The following is a 17,713-nucleotide window of genomic DNA, read 5'->3' on the forward strand; positions in this document are numbered from 1 at the left end:
TGAGCCCCATGACCATCCTGGTGGCCGTTCGCTGAACCGACTCGATCCTCAGCACGTCCTTTCGGTAGTGTGGGCTCCAAAACTGAACACAGTACTCTAAGTGAGGCCTCACCATGGCTCTGTACAACGGCATCATAACCTCAGGTCTCCTGCTGACGAAACCTCTACGGATACACCCCATCATTTGTCTTGCCCTGGAGGAAGCCTTCTCCACTTGATTGGCAACCTTCATATCCTCGCTAATGATCACTCCTAGATCTCGTTCCGCCGTAGTTCTAACCAAGGTCTCACCATTTAGTACATAAGTTCTACGGGGGTTTCTCTTGCCCAAGTGCATTATCTTGCATTTTTTAGCATTGAAGCCTAGCTGCCAAGTTTTTGACCATTGTTCCAGCAGCAGTAGGTCGTGTGTCATATTATCAGGTAATAAGCATCTGCCTACTATGTTACAAAGTTTGGCATCGTCGGCGAACAGTGATACCCTTCCTCTAAGTCCTTTCGTCATATCTCTTATGAATAAATTGAATAGGATCGGACCCAGGACCGATCCCTGCGGCACTCCACTGATCACGTCCGATGCTTTGGATGGGGTACCATTTACCACCACCTTCTGAAGTCTACCGCTCAGCCAATCCCCAACCCATGTAGTTAGAATGTCTCCTAATCCCATCGATTTCAGCTTGTTCAGTAATCTTCGATGAGGGACGCTATCAAATGCTTTACTGAAGTCCAAGTATACCACGTCCAGTGATTCTCCGGCGTCCAGTTGTCTGGTAACCCAGTCAAAAAAGCTAATCAGATTAGATTGGCAGGATCTACCCCGGGTGAACCCGTGTTGGTGTGGATCACGCAGTTTTTCTTCATCTAGGATTGTGTCAATATTCTGTTTGATCAGTGTTTCCATGAGTTTACACACTATAGACGTGAGACTCACTGGTCTGTAGTTTGCTGTCTCTGTCCTGCAGCCCTTTTGTGGAGTGGGATTACGTTAGCTGTTTTCCAGTCTAATGGGACCCTTCCTGTGCTTAGGGAAAGATTGAAAAGAACAGATAATGGTTCTGCCAGGACTTCCCTTAACTCCCTGAGCATTCTGGGGTGTAGGTTATCTGGTCCCATGGCTTTGTTTACTTTGAGTCTTGAAAGTTCGCCGTAGACACTACTGGGCGTAAATTCGAAATCTTGAAACGGGTCTTTCCGGTTATCTCCCGTCTGCAGCTGTGGACCAGCTCCCGGCGCTTCGCGGGTGAAAACTGAACAGAAGTATTGGTTTAGTAATTCTGCCTTCACAGAGTCTGATTCTGCCAAGTTACCGTCCGATTGCTTCAGGTGTACTATCCCATCTTTGTTTCTTTTTCTGTCGCTAATATAGCTGAAGAAAGATTTATCCCCTTTCTTAATTTTCTGTGCTAGCTCTTCCTCCATTCGGAGTTTGGCCTCTCTGACTGCTGTTTTGACAGCTTTAGATCTGTCTAGATAGTCCTCTTTTGCCCCCTCTCTGCCTAAATGTTTGTAGGCGATAAAAGCGTCTCTTTTCTGTTTAACTAGGTCTGAAATTTCTTTACTGAACCATTGGGGTCTTTTGTTTCTCCTGCGTTTACTTACAGTCTTTATGTATCGGTCTGTTGCTTCGTGTAGTATGGACTTCAGAGACGACCATATATCCTCCACATTATCAGTTTTTGCTTGTTTATGTAGCTCCTCATGGACGAAATCTCCCATGCGGTTGAAGTCTGTGCCTCTAAAGTTGAGAACCCTTGTTGCTGTGTTTGTTTTCGGGAATCCTTTCTTAAGTGCTGATATTTAGCACTTAATTGGCCAAAGTTAGCTCATAAACAGGACCACATAAATGTCTGTCCTATCTTTATGTAGTAACCCATTTAAATACTGAATATTGACTTAAGCGGCTGTGTTAGCCCTGTGTTTCTCAATTTGGTCCTGGAGTACCTCCCTTGCCAATCAGATTTTTAGGATATCCACAATGAATATGCATAAGCTTGATTTTGCATATACTATCTCCTTTAATGCACATTTCTTTCATGCATATGCATTGTGGATATCCTGAAAACCCGACTGGCAAGGGGGGGGTACATCAGGGCTGAGTTGAGAAACACTGCGTTAGCCGGCTGAAAAATAATCAGAATTCCAAAGCCGAAGTCCGGACGGATCCTGGCTCTGAATATCCAAGAATAACACTGGTGGTGGTGAGCAAAATGCTTACCGCTGATTGCTGAATTTTGTCCCCTATGATATTGTTTGCTGTGCTGTTTTCCTCTTTTTCCTTGTCTCCTTTTTCAATGAATCTTGTTCCTGGTCCTTTTGTCTTTTCTTTTTTACTTTTTTCTCTCTATTCATCCCTATTGCTATCTCCCCCTCTTCTAGACTTGGAGTCTTGTAGTCCAGAGGTAACTGGATCCTCCTTTGAGAGTTATACGCACACTTTCATGGGTTTCTCATTCAGGGATCATTGTAAGCACCGAGGTTAAATATCGGGCATCGGTACCTTTTGCTAACTGTCAGACAGCATGAGGCTGAAATCCCAGAGTGTGCATTAGAGATGGTCTGACCTCTTTTTACCATGGTGTATTGTATTTTCATTTGGAGTTAGGGCTCTGAGGGAGGGAGATATAAATACAGCCAGATTAAATTCCTGTCTGAACCTGAGGTAAGAGGAGCATTACAGTGCCTTGCAAAAGTGTTCACATTCCTGATTTTTTTTTTCCATTCTTTGAGCTAAAAAAGAATAATCAAACCGCATTAAAGACGGAGATTATTTTATAAAAGATTCTACACTTTCAACATAAAAGGGGGAAAAAAAATCATAAATTTACAAATAATCTAATCAGGATTTCTTAATCGCACTTATCCAGTACAGGTTCTATGTGATTTACAAGATAAGAGGCCCATGCAGCATCATGGGGAACACGTGCATAGTAAGGGGGTGTAGGGGAGCAGTCTGCTCTGGGTGCGGTCTTTGTAAAGGGTGCAGGCATCCACCCCCCTCTCCGCCCCCCCTTCCTGAACCCCCCCTCGTGCAGGTGCACCCATTCCCTTCCCTCATACCTCTTTAATTTTTCCTGCGTGAGCAGCATCACGAGCATGCTGCCTACATCAGTGTCGTCTCTCTCTGATGTCACTTCAGGGCCCCGCATCTAGGAAGTGACATCAGAGGGATAGCCAACACAATGCGGGCAGCAAGTTTGTGCTGTTGCTCTCACCTGGAAAATTAAAAAGGAAGAAAGGGGAGCGCCTGCAAGGCAGAGGGGTGAAGAGAAGAGGGCTGGGGAGAGGCAACACCACTCTGGGTGCAACTTACCCTTGCTACCCACTGAATAAACCCATGTAAACCATTCTGAGCTCTCCTGGGAGAACAGTATAGAAAATTGAATAAATAAATAAATTGTTACATTACAATGTAGAGGAAGGTTACATTGTTACAAGAGGAGGAAAATTGAATAAATAAATAAATTGTTACATTACAATGTAGAGGAAGGTTACATTGTTACAAGAGGAGGAAAAATTCCAACACATTGTAGAGGAAGGTTACATTGTTACAAGAGGAGGAAAAGTTCCAACACATTATAGAGGAAGGTTACATTGTTACAAGAGGAGGAAAAATTCCAACACATTGTAGAGGAAGGTTACATTGTTACAAGAGGAGAAAAAGTTCCAACACATTGTAGAGGAAGGTTACATTGTTACAAGAGGAGGAAAAGTTCCAACACATTGTAGAGGAAAGTTACATTGTTACAAGAGGAGGAAAAGTTCCAACACGTTGTAGAGGAAGGTTACATTGTTACAAGAGGAGGAAAAATTCCAACACATTGTAGAGGAAGGTTACATTGTTACAAGAGGAGGAAAAGTTCCAACACGTTGTAGAGGAAGGTTACATTGTTACAAGAGGAGGAAAAGTTCCAACACGTTGTAGAGGAAGGTTATATTGTTACAAGAGGAGGAAAAGTTACAACACGTTGTAGAGGAAGGTTACATTGTTACAAGAGGAGGAAAAGTTCCAACACATTGTAGAAGATTTTACATTGTTACAAGAGGAGGAAAAGTTCCAACACATTGTAGAGGAAGGTTACATTGTTGCAAGAGGATGAAAAGTTCCAACACGTTGTAGAGGAAGGTTACATTGTTGCAAGAGGATGAAAAGTTCCAACACGTTGTAGAGGAAGGTTACATTGTTGCAAGACGAGGAAAAGTTCCAACACGTTTTAGAGGAAGGTTACATTGTTGCAAGAAGCGGAAAAGTTCCAATACGTTATAGAGGAAGGTTACATTGTGGCAAGAGGAGGAAAAGTTACAACACGTTGTAGAGGAAGGTTACATTGTTGCAAGAGGAAATAAGAAACCAAAAAGTCTTAGTTGCATAATTGTCACATCCTCATTTCTTTGCAAAGTCAAATTAGCTGTTTTTCCAAAACTGCCTCAATAAGACCCTTAAGGCCTCTTTGACAAAGCCGCAGCAGTGATGCTGACGCAGTAAATATACCAAAGACCCACAGGAGTTGAATGCATTTGTAGAAAGGACCCTTAGTAACTTAAGCAGAAGCCTCCTGTGTCTCATCACAGTAGCTAAATTGATTCAAATGCTGGATGAAAAATCAAGTAGTTTTTGTTGGATGATATGAATTGGAAGCAAAGATTTAAACTTGAAGCAAGATAATGTTAATTAAATATGTATAGTGGAGGAGAACTATAAGAAAGTTCCAGTCCAGTGATATTCAGCTAGCAGTGGACAATGTTTTGTTTTGGGGGTTTTTTGTCCGCCAGAGGCGCTAGAACCGAAAATTCAGTGCCGGGACATTGTGCAGGCTTCAGCACTGAATTTCCATCTTTTAAAATGCAAACTAGCATGTGACTGGTTAAGTTGATACTCATGAGTTAGTGTGGGTAAATATGAATAGTGTCAAGTACAAGGAAATCCTGCAATATGAGAAGAAAAGCAGTGATGGGAGTGTCTCAGCAAAAAGAAACTGAATGTCTTCTGGTAGCCCAGTCAAAGCCCAAACCTGCAAGACTTGAAGAGTGCACTCAACAAATATTTCTCATGCAGCATGATCAAGATTTTTATATTATGTCAAGAAGAAAGCACATAAACTGCTCCTTCCACTGTGCAAAGTTGGTGGACCTTTATCCTCGACAACTCATGGTTGTTTTGCTGCAAAACAGACTCCACCAAATATATAGTTCAATACAATACAAGTTTTGTTTGTATACCGTTAATACCTTGAGAAGTTGATAATGGATTACATTAAAAAAATTATATCAAAGAATTAAAAATTAAAATAGAACATATTACAACTTGTTCAAGACATATTCCTTAAACAAATATGTTTTCAAAAATTTCTTAAAACTCTTTAATTTCATATTAAATCAATTGGATCTCCAAAGTTTGGTTGCCTGATTAACATCTGGACCTGGAAAGGCCCAGTTGTCCCTTAATTCCTAACCCTCCTTCTCCCCTCCCTTAAACCTACCTATAACAATTAACACACAATAACCACAAAACCCTATTTTGGTAAAACCGAGTTGCAGCTCTGTTTATGAACAAATTAACAGTTAATATTGAACAAATTAAAAAGTTAATTAAAACAAAATCGAGCTACCAGAAGGATACCCAAGCAGCCTTTAGCCCGTGACCCCGCCTCAGCCCCAGCAAGGGTCTGGGGGTGGCAGGGACCTCCCTGCCTCCTTTGAATGGGTCCCCAGCCCACCTGGGGACCCCCATTCGAACAGCTGCCTACCATCCACTCATCTCACGATGAGCCCCCAATTGGTAGCTCGATACCCATCGCTGCGAGCTCAGGGCTCCCACCTCCAGGAACCAACTCCATAACTATGAGGGAGGGAGGGTGGGGAAGCAGCCATGAGGACCCAAAAAACTTTGGTCCCAAAGCAGCCGTTGCAGCCTAAAGTCCTGATCCTTCTTTGCCCGCTGCAACCTATCCCCACTGTCCCACGAAGCAGGAGACAAACTGGCCAATCGCGCTGCACCTTCCCTAAAACTCCTGCCCCTAAACCCTCCGGGAGCCAATCCCGACGGGCCAACATGCAGGCCCTGTGTTATCTGTGCCCGTCGAGACGAGCTCTCGGGCTGACTTATGCCCATGTCAGAGTAAACACTCTGAAATAATTTAGCCCTCTTACTTTTGGAAATTGAAAAAAGGATTGTTGTCTCAAACCTTAAGATTTGATTTCCAAATACATAATAATAGAGGCATATACCCCCCTCCTTTACAAAGCCATGCTAGCGTTTTTAATGCTGGCTGCAGTGGTAACAGCTCGGATGCTCATAGGAATTCTATGTTGTGCTGGCTCAGCTTTCAAAATGATTGCCACTTGAAACCGCAAAGCTCCCATATATTCTTAACAGCATGGTTCAAGCGAATCACAGTGAGGAAGCAAAAAATATATTGTTTCTTCTGCAATACCGGGATATTCAGTGGGAGATAGCCAGCTATGTCCTGTTGAACATCGGCAGATAGCCAGTTTAACGGTATTTATCCAGCTTAATACTGATGAATATCTGGCGGAAACTGTATAATGAGAAATGTCACCCTGGGTTGGAAGCAGTTTAACATAGAGTTGGCAGCCTTGCAAGGAAAACTGAATGGGAGAGAGTAAAGTGCTAACAGTGGACTGTCAGGGATAAAGTAAAGTTACAGGAGATGGGGCTGAGATGAAAGGATGAGAATTAGGAATTTGGAAAAAAGCAGAGCAGAAGTTGAATTGCCATAAGAGGAGTCAGGGTTAAGAAGGCTGAGAAGAAGGGAAGATATTGAGTTATGTCATCGTGTGGGAACTGGAAGAGAGGGTATAGTGCATGGTGGAGGGGTGCAGTCAGCAGACTGTGTAAGAAAGGGGGCATATTGTCAGTGTGGATGCAAGAAAAGGAGAAGGATCAGCTAATAAGATATTTGTTTGAGGAGCCTACAGTTCTGAGGAAGCAAGGAGGAGCAGGGCAGGATTAACCTTTAGGCCAAGTAGGCACGTGCCTAGGGCCTGAAATGGTCAGGGGGGCCGGATGAAGGAGGGCAGCAACATTGTTTTTTTCCAAACGGCGATGGGCCCCTCCAACATTGATCAGCAATGCCCTCCACCCTCCCCTGATCAGCAACACGGGTCCCACCCCGATCGGCAACGCTGCCCCTCCATTGATGGAAAGTAAGACAAGCAAGCAATGCGGGTAAGAAAGGCAATGGGAACTGTAATTGTGCAAGCGGTGCTGCTTGCCCAAAGCTTCCCTCTGACGCAGCTTCCTGTTTCTGTCTGGGCGCATGGTGGAGTGGGGCAGGACAGGGGGCCCAGTGTACTCGTGTGCCTAGGAGCCCTCGACGAATTAATCCTGCCCTGAGGAGGAGAGATTGAGGGCCGGATTTTCAAAACTTACCAAGCCTTTAATGATGGTAGCTAAACTGGCTCCAGCTGATTTAGCGTGGCAGTATATTACTGCGCAATTATCAGAACGGCTCACTGTGGTCTTTTCCGAGCTTCCTATCAGCCTCCGACTCTCCCATGCAAATGCATTACAATGCGGTCATAAATATTAAAATGGTAATAAAATGGACTCGTTAATATTTAAACGATCACTCCAGGTGATTCTCCGTCATCGCCGGCTCGACACTGGCTTTTGATGACCAAAAATTATGGGCTGGTTCAGAGGGGCTGGTACTGTGAAAAGCGTGTCTCAGGTGTGTGTTTCTGGCTCATGATAAAATTTTTTAAAATACACTATTTAATACTGATATATATATAAAAAATATTCTATTCACATAAATTATAGTTGTATAGTTATATAATAGTTTTTGGGGAAAAAGTCTCAAAAGCACGCATGTACTAAAGGCATGTCTTATGCGTGCTTGTACCTTCCTTCCCTTCCCCTCCATCCAATAGTGCTGGCATGCCTATGATTGGCTCAATATCCGCATGTGATGCATGCAAATGACGTGTGCATATATTCTGCTCCAATAAGGCACACCCAGGATATGCTTTAGCCAGGAACGTAGCTTTATCCTGGCTCATTTGCCCCTCTTTCCATAGACTATTCTGTGCATGTGGCAATCGCTATCACCAGTGACTCATCTCATGTAAATTTGGCGACCCACTCTGAACCTCATTTGCATGCACGGTTCTTCGAGGATGACTTGTGTTTTTGAAATCATTCCATTTACGGCCACGATAGCGGCCCGTTGGATTTTACCGGCGATATTAGAGAATCCGGCCCCAAGTCACGTAGAGGCAAAGATAGAACGAGTGAAAGCAGGGAAAGGACCTGTGTCCAAAGGCAGGCCAGTTGCTGACCTACGTTTGCATACAGTTCTTCTGCCTGCCCTCACTCTCATCCTAAAGTCCCCACTTACGGCTGATCCTTCTTTGGTTCATCGCCAAACTCCTAATGCTGATTCTTTCCCCTGACATACACCTGGTGCGCCATACAGAGCCTTCCCCTCCATCCATCACTGCCTGACCTCCTACCTGTAACCTGACTCTCTGTACCCTAAATGCACTCCTTTTCTTGCTCAACAGCCAATTTCAACTCCGTTTTCATCATCATGAAACACATACGTGAATTTTGTCTCAATCCTCCAACTCTGCTGCTTTCACTGCTCACGTCTCTCTGAGTAGTGGTCCTCCCCACCATGCTTACCTCCAACATGCCATTTCCCTTTAACCTCTCTCCTTCTGGCAGTCTAATTTTTCTATTACGGCTCCCCAATCCTGGAATGCCCTTCCAATTCATTTAAGAGAGGAAAAGAATCTTGGAAAATATAAGAGCAAACTAAAGAGTCTTCTTTTTAAAGATGCATTCAATGATTAACTGAATTGCTTTTGGCTCTCAATCCATTTTTAACTATTTTGATTGTTTTTATCCCCCTCCCTATTGTTTTTAACCCTAATTGTACTACTTTATAACCAGATTGTATTTCATTCCTAGTTTTCCTTGTGTTTTTTGTATTGTATGTGTAATTTGAATTACTATTATGTTTTAGTAGATATGGTACATGTCGTTTATGTTTGTCTTCCTCTACTTTGTAATTTTTATCACTTTGTACATCGCTTAGAATTCGGAATAGGCAATTAATCAAATGTCATGATAAACTTGATAAACTTGATTCACTCCAATACTATCATGTCTCTATTATTGGTGGTGGTGGGTTTTTTGGGTGGTTTTTTTTTTTTTTTTTTTTTTTAATCCATGACCACATTCAATATTTCTTAATATTTAGAGGCAGGGATATGGAGCAGACCAGTCTGCTCCATATTTCTGGCAGTCTGGCTTTCGTGCATGGCCAGCCTTTTAACATTCAGAGGGCTATGACATGCATGCGCATGTACACACGCATGTGCTCTCTTTCTCTCTCATGTAGCCCCCAAGCCTTCACCTAGTCTCTCTCTCTCTCGCCCCTCAGCCTTCACCCTGTCTCTTTCTTCCATGCTCTTCCCAGCCTTCACCTCTCTCTCTCCCATGCCCCTCCTAAACTTCACCCAGTCTCTTTCTGTCTCTCTCATATGTCCCCTCCCCATCCTTTATCCAATCTATTTCTCTCTCCTCATGCCCCCTCCCAGCCTTTCTCTCTCTCATCCCCCCTTCACCCAGTCTCTCTCTCATGTACCTGTCTCACCTGCCTTTACCATGTCTTTTTCCCCTCACCTCTCTTTAGCTGCAGGTTCTTACCACAGAATCCGTTTCCCCACTGTGACTTGGTCTATCCATGAACTTGAGCCATACAATGAGACCAACCCAAACTTCTGGCACCACAAGGCTCATGCTTGCGGAGGAAACGAGAGCCAGCGTGGTTAAAAGGTGAAGTGAAAGAGGCTATTAGAGCAAAAAAAAAAAAAAATTATTTAAAGAATGGAAAAAAAATCTGAATGAAGAAATTAAAAGAAACACAAGCACTGGCAAGTTAGATGCAAAGCATTGATAAAGACGGCTAAGAAAGAATATGAAGAGAAACTTGCAAAAGAGGCAAAAACTCATAGCAATTTTTTTAGGTACAACAGAAGCAGAAAACCTGTGAAGGAATCTGTGGTACTGTTGGATGATCGAGGAGAGAAAGGGGCGCTCAGGGAAGATAAGGCCATAGCGGAAAGACTGAATGAATTCTTTGCTTCAGTCTTTTCGGAAGAAGAGGTAAGAGATCTACTTGAACATGAAATTGTTTTCAAGGGTGGTGATGCGGAGGAACTGAAAGAAATCTTGGTGAATCTGGAAGATGTACTAAGCCAAATTGACAAGTTAAAAAGTGATAAATCGCCAGGACCGGATGGCATACATCCCAGGGAATTATAAGAACTCAAAAATGAAATTGCTGACCTGCTGTTAGTGATCTGTAACCTGTCGCTAAAATTGTCTGTGGTACCTGAAGATTGAAGGGTGGCCAATGTTACACCGATTTTTAAAAAGGGCTCCAGGGGAGATCTGGGAAATTACAGACTGGTAAGTCTCACTTCAGTGCCATGCAAAATGGTAGAAATGATTATAAAAAATAAAATTGTGGAACATGTAGACAAATATGATTTAATAATAATAATAATAACAGTTTATATACTGCAGGACCATGAAGTTCTATGCGGTTTACAATGATTAAAAGATGTTACAGATTGAGTAGAATTAGCAAAGTTCAGAGTTAGTGATTAACAGTTCTAAAGATCCTTTGTTGAGGACTAAGATTGTATAGGTCAGTTACCTAAGTACTTTAGGAACAGATGTGTTTTTAGGTGTTTCCTGAATTCCTTATAAGTAGTAGGCATGAGCAATTGTTCCAGATCTTTACCCCAAAATCAGCATGGGTTCAGCCGAGGGAGATTTTACCTCATAAATTTGCTTGACTTCGTTGATGGTATGACTAAACATACCATAAAAAGGTGAGCTGCTTGATATAGTATATCTAGATTTTCAGAAAGCTTTTGATAAAGTTCCCCACGAGAGGCTCCTGAAAAAATTAAAAAGTCATGGGATAGGTGGCAAAGTTCAGTTGTGGATTAGGAATTGGTTATCGGATAGAAAACAGAATGTAGGGTTAAATGGTCATTTTTCTCAATGGAAGAGAGTAAACGTTGGTGTGCTGCAGGGGTCTGTACTGTGACCGGTGCTATTTAACTTATTTATAAATGATCTGGAAATTGGAATGATGAGTGAGGTGATTAAATTTGCAAATGACATTAAACTGTTCAAAGTTGTTAAAACGCATGCGGATTGTGAAAAATTGCTGGTGGACCTTAGGAAATTGGAAGACTGGGTGTCCAAATGACAGATGAAATTTAATATGGACAAATGCAAAGTGATGCACATTGGGAAGAATAACCTGAATCACAGTTACCGGATGCTAGGGTCCACCTTGGGGATTAGAGCCCAAGAAAAGGATCTGGGTGTCATCGTAGACAATACGATTAAATCTTCCACCCAATGTTCGGCGGTGGCCAAAAAAGCAAATAGGATGCTAGGAATTATTAAAAAAGGGATGGTTAACAAACTAAGAATGTTATAATGCCCCTGTATTGCTCCATGGTGCAATATCATCTGGAGTATTACGTTCAATTCTGGTCTCCTTATCTCAAGAAAGATATAGTGGTGCAGGGAAAGGTTCAAAGAAGGGCAACCAAGATGGTAAAGGGGATGGAACTCCTCTCGCATGAGGAAAGACTAAAATGGTTAGGGCTCTTCAGTTTGGAAAAGAAATGGCTGAGGGGAAATATGATTGAAGTCTACAAAATCATGAGTGGAGTAGAACGGGTACAAGTGGATCGATTTTCACTCCGTGAAAAATTGCAAAGACTAGGGGACACTCAATGAAGTTACAGGGAAATACTTTTAAAACCAATAGGAGGAATTTTTTTTTTCACTCAGAGAATAGTTAAGCTCTGGAACGTGTTGCCAGAGGATGTGGTAAGAGCGGATAGCGTAGCTGGTTTTAAGAAAGGTTTGGACAAGTTCCTGGAGGAAAAGTCCATAGTCTGTTATTGAGAAAGACATGAGGAAAACCACTGCTTGCCCTGTATTGGTAGCATGGAATATTGCTACACCTTGGGTTTGGCCACCATGAGAACGGGCTACTGGGCTTGATGGACCATTGGTCTGACCCAGTAAGGCTATTCTTATGAATGAGTTGCAGCACGAAAGCATTGGTTTCCCCCAAAAATTTGTTGAGCTTTTGTGGCCCAAGAAAAAAGCACTTAGTGGGCCGGATTCTGGCCTATGGGCCATAGGTTGGACAAACCTGATCTATTCAAATGCTTGGTTCCATGACAATCTTTTCATTGTCTTTGACTGCAGAAAGAGAACATCCTTACCTTATTATCTATAGCCATTCTGTTTGAATTGACCTGTCAGACTTCATTTGCATATACAGTATTCTTAGCTTCTGCCCTGTGGAACTCTGCTGTAATTTCTCAGATCTGAAAAGTCCTACCTGTCAGGTTTTAAATGTTGGTTACATGCTCAAGCCTTTCTAGACCTCTTTGAGTCCTAGGTTATTTTTTAGAACTACAGTATTTTCAGCAGATCAGTCCTTGTTCCAAATGTAGAGAGCTGCGTGAGCTCATTAAACCTAAAGGGCTTGTGGGAGTATTCCGTCTTTGTACTGTTTGGTGTACATTTATGCTTAATCTTCTTGTTCTCAGTCTTGGTCATATTATATGCTGGTCTATATCTATTCCTTGAGTGTTAAACTAAATATATGCATTGGGGTGGAAGGAACTGGGATGGTATTGGGTGTGGAGTGTAGCAGTGATATAAGTGAACCAAGCAGTGTCAAAAAGGACTTCAGTAGCAAGAGGGCAGAGGCAAAGCTATGAGAGCGCTGTGTGTTTACGGATAGATGGGATAGAGGATTAGCAGTGGACAGGCCATAGTCAGAGGTAGAATCAAAAGCATGCTCGAGGGAACAGACCTGGAAAAGGGCAAGCTGGGAGCAGGTATATCTAAGGCAGGGGTTGGCAACCTTGGTCCTCAAAGGCCATGACCCAGTTGAGTTTTCAGGATTTCCCCAATGAATATGCACGAGATATATTTGCATACAGTGGAAGCAGTGCATGCAAATAGATCTCATGCATATTCATTAGGGAAATCTAGAAAACCGACTGGGTTGCAGCTCCTGAGGACCGAGGTTACCTACCCCTGATTGTGGGAGTGTGTGGTGCAGTGGTTTGAGCTACAGCCTCGGCACCCTGAGGTTGTGGGTTCAAATCCCGCACTGCTCCTTGTGACCCTGGGCAAGTCACTTAATTCCCATTGCCCCAAGTACATTAGATAGAGTGGGAGTCTGCCAGGACAGTTAGGGAAAAATGCTTGAGTACCTGAATAATTTGTAATCCACAAAGAATTGTAGGATATGCAGAATATAAATTATTAAAATAAAATCTAAGGGAACTCAAAGTGAGAGAGTGAAATTAGGGAATGGATGAAAGAGGAAGAATGGAATCAGATAGGGAGAGCAGCAGTGCCAGAAGGTCAGGGCCTGTTGAGGTGAATGGATCAGCAACAAGAAGTTGGTTTAGTGGTGAGTAGGAGGGCGGGGAATATCAGGAAGGTGAAGCTGGAGAGGGAAAGCATCAAGAGAGCCATTGACAGCAATGGAGTTGGAGGGTCCCTTTGCCAAAACATGACTGCTCATCTAAGCCTTGTAGCACTTCCACACACGCTCAATTCTTAAAGACAAATGAACAAAATGCAGGTAGTTGAGCAGAAAAACTGAAGGCTATGCCTAAAACACTAAAAAAAAAAGAATCTCGGAGGCAGTAATGTTCACATTAACTGATGCTCCATGAAATGAGACAGCAACAACTACTGAGAAGAGAAGCAAATTAAAATAATAGTGAATATTATGCATATACCCCCCTCCCCCCCTTTACAAAACCGTAGCATGGTTTTAGTGCCAGCCACAGCGGTAACAGCTCTGACACTCATTGTAATTCTATGAGCGCTGTTACCGCAGTGGCTGGTGCTAAAAACTGCGCTAAGGTTTTGTAAAAGTGTGTGTGTGTGGGGGGGGGGGGATAGTAAACTGATTTTACAAACAATGGGGAAGGGGTAAAACACGGACCTCGCGGATCTAAACCCGCACGGCCTTAAAAATCTGAGGTCCGTGTCTGTGCCACTTGTAGTTTCTGTCTCTGACAGACCTCGATGAGATTTTAGCACTGATGGATCCGTCTCAGCACTTCTTAAAAGCTTCCCCCCCCCCCCCGCCCTTATTGATAGGCATCTTTAAAAAGAAATGTTTTAAGATTTGTTTTAAATTTATTTAGGGAATTTTTTATTGCGGAGATAAAGTGGCATTGCATTCCAGAGCAAAGGTGCGACTACAGAAAAAATGGAACTTCTAATGTGAGGGGAAGGGAATGCAATTTCAGGGGGCCCTTACCCTAGGCATTTTGCTGAACTTGCCCAATGGTATCTATTAGAGAATGACATGGTGGTAGTTACCCGCGGCTAGCCACGGGTAACCCGCCAAAACATTGAGGGGGAAGTGCTCACTGCAGGCACGGGGACAAAGCCATCCACTGCCCCATGGAGCGGTGAATGGCCTTGTCCCCGCAGTTAAGGGAGGGAAGGCACGTGGTCACCATCGCGTGCGGCCCCCTTCTCTACCTCTGGCCAAATCTATCTCCCTCCCTCCCTCCCCCTTACCTTCGTGGTGCTTTAGAAAATAAACTGAAGCCGGCGAAGCCTGCCTGTGCCGCCCTGCAGTCGCGTTTGTGTGGGCGGAAGCTTCTCCTCTGACAGCATCAGTTTCTTTTCTAAAGCGCCGTGAAGGTAAGGGGGAGGGAGAGAGGGAGATAGATTTGGCCGGAGGGAGAGAGGGAAGGGGCCACGCGCGTGATCGGTGACCGCATGCCTTCCCTCCCTTAAGTTTCTTTACGCCGCAAAGGTAAGGGGGAGGGAGGGAGATTCTCGGGCCGCTGAAGGGTGAGAGGAAAGAGTGGATGCTGTGGGGACGAGGCGGTGAAGGGGACAGCGGGTTCAGGGACGGGGCGGTGAAGGGGATGGTGGTCCGGTGACGGCGCAATGAGACATAAACATCAGACTGCATGTCACAGGGAGGAGAATGTATTGTAGAAAATTTTGTTTTATTGCAGCATCTTAGCTCAGATGATAGGGCATATCAGTGCCAGCGAGCACGTGTGTGCATGCGTTTGTTGACAACCAATCTCTCTTCCCTGCCTCCACTTCAAGGTTTGGAAGTTGCCATAAATCTAAAGGTTGTTAAATAAGAAATGGATCCCAAGAGGAAAGCATCAAAGGCAAACCGGAGAGGAAAATCAGAATCCTAGCTGTAGCCGAGCACAAAATTAACGTATCTAATTTAGGTTGCAGACAAGGAAAACTTGCTGGATTATATCTGTCATGCATCCCATCCAGTATCTGGCAGAAGCTGGGTGACTCTTTTTCAAGTCCTTACTCCCTTTATACCTCTTTCAATGCTCAGGTCATGTCTTCATTAAATTCAGTCAGAGCAGCCAGTGTGATGCTGCTTAAAGCTTTTAAACTGCAGCAATGGAGATAGGCAGGGAAAAAATATTTTAGTTTATTTTTGGTTCATTTTGGACTTTCTAACAAGTTTTCAGTCTTTCTTTTTCAGTTCATTTCAAACATTTTGCTCAAATCTTTTTACACGAGGAACTGACTTCACATATATTAATTCCTAAATTACTGTGCACTAGATCAATTTTGTTTGCATTCATTTTTAGTGCATTAAATGAACCGAATGCACACAACACATGTGCATTTTTACGAAGCAGTGATGTTGAATCCCAAGCTATAAAGAAACACTTAGGGGCAAATTCTGTAAAAGATGTCTAACTTTAGGGGTCCGCAATGTGGATGTCCATCGACTTAGGCATCCAAATAAAGTGGATAATAAGCCCAATTAACAACTTTAACAAGCATCAACTGGAACTTAGATGTCCAAATGCTGGAGTGATTCTCAAAGTATACGTCCACAATTTTGTGGACGCCCATCGGAAAAAGCCGCACCTAACAGGATCAGGGCAGGATTAATTCTTCGAAGGCCCCTAGGCACCCAAGTACACTGGACCCCCCTGGCCCTGCCCTGCCCACCCCGCCCCCATTTATCTATTTTCTTATTTACTTCTTATTTCCACTTGTATTTCTTTTAAAAAAAAAAAAAAAAATTCAAAACAAACAAAGATTAGCATTCCAGTGCACAGTTTTTCTTCTATGCAACCTCCAAACATCTCTGAACAAGTCCCCCTTCCTTCCCTTCCCACCTACTTACCCAGGACTTTAACTCTGAAGCCTTTCCATGCATATATAAAAGTGTTCAAATATTTGTAAAGCAGTAATACTATCCGCATTATGGAAACTTAGAGATCACATTTTGTTTCAGAAAAATTTGAAAACTTGGGGCCTGATATTCAGTCGACAGCATAGATGGTTAAGTGCGATATTCTTCACTTAGGTCCTCTTTTGCTAAGCCGTGGTAAAGGTTTCTACTACGGCCCAGGGCACTAAATGCTCCGATGCTCATAGGAATTATATGAGCATTGGAGCATTTAGAGACTGATTCTATAAACGAGCGTCCCGATTGTAGACGGTGGTAAGCATCCTACCACCATCTGACAGCCAATCAGGATGCACATTAAAAAAAACAAAAAAATGGAGGCAAGCCGCCTATACTGTAGGCCCTTATTGCAGGTGCAGAGAGGTGCTAGGGACACATAAGCTCCCCCAGGCTAGGTGTGGGCATGGTTTCACACTGAAGTGGCCTTGGGAAGCTTAAATGGCCCTAGGTATTTCTCTAGGGCAGGGGTAGGCAATTCCAATCCTCGAGAGCCAGAGCCAGGTCAGGTTTTCAGGATATCCACAATAAATATGCATGAGATAGATTTGTATCTCAAGGAGGCAGTGCATGCAAATCCATCTCCTACATATTCATAGTGGATATCCTGAAAACCTGACCTGGCTCCGGCTCTTGAGGACTGGAATTGCCTACCCCTGCCCTAGGGCCATGACAGGCACCTGAAATGTAGGCCAGCAAAAACTAGACGAGGCTGATTGAGCTGATAGTGGAAGGGAATCCCGTGGCTGGCTTAGCTGAATGGGGGGGGGGAAATACCCCTGCTGCAATCAGCTGAGTGGCAGAGGATCCTTGAAACCCCAACACCCACCCAGAAAGTATCCCAGCAGGAGGGATGCCCTCTCCCTCCTGCCACTTCCCTCCCCTCCCCCCCCCCCCGGAGCCCCCAAACCCCCCCCCCCAATTGGCAACACCCTTGAAGCTTAAACCCCATGTCACTTCCCCAAACATCCTGATATCTACCCCGTACCCCTAAGGCCATCCCCCACCCTCCTTACCTTTGACAAAGGAAGGCCGGCCAGAGGGATGCCCACTCCCTACAGCCAGTAGGCCTGCCTCTTCAAAATGTTAGGCCTTCTCCTTCCCGGTGCATCCTGAGATGTGTCAGGGAGGGGCCTAAGGCCTTGATTGGCCCAGGTGCCTATGGCCCCTCCCATAGGAGAGGAAAATCCTATAGGAGGGGCCTTAGGCATCTGGGCCAATCAAGGCCTTAGGCCTCCTTTCCGTTGCATCCTGGGATGGAAGGGACATAGTTAAGGTGACCATATGTCCCATTTTGAATGGGACAGTCCCGTTTTTGGATCCCCTGTCCCGTTGTCCCCACACACAGCTTCGGGACGCCAAAATGTCCCGTTTTCAGGGACAGCGTCCCGAAACTGTGCGCGGGG

This window comes from Geotrypetes seraphini, chromosome 1, assembly GCF_902459505.1.
Source record: "Geotrypetes seraphini chromosome 1, aGeoSer1.1, whole genome shotgun sequence".
NCBI classification, from domain to species: domain Eukaryota; kingdom Metazoa; phylum Chordata; class Amphibia; order Gymnophiona; family Dermophiidae; genus Geotrypetes; species Geotrypetes seraphini.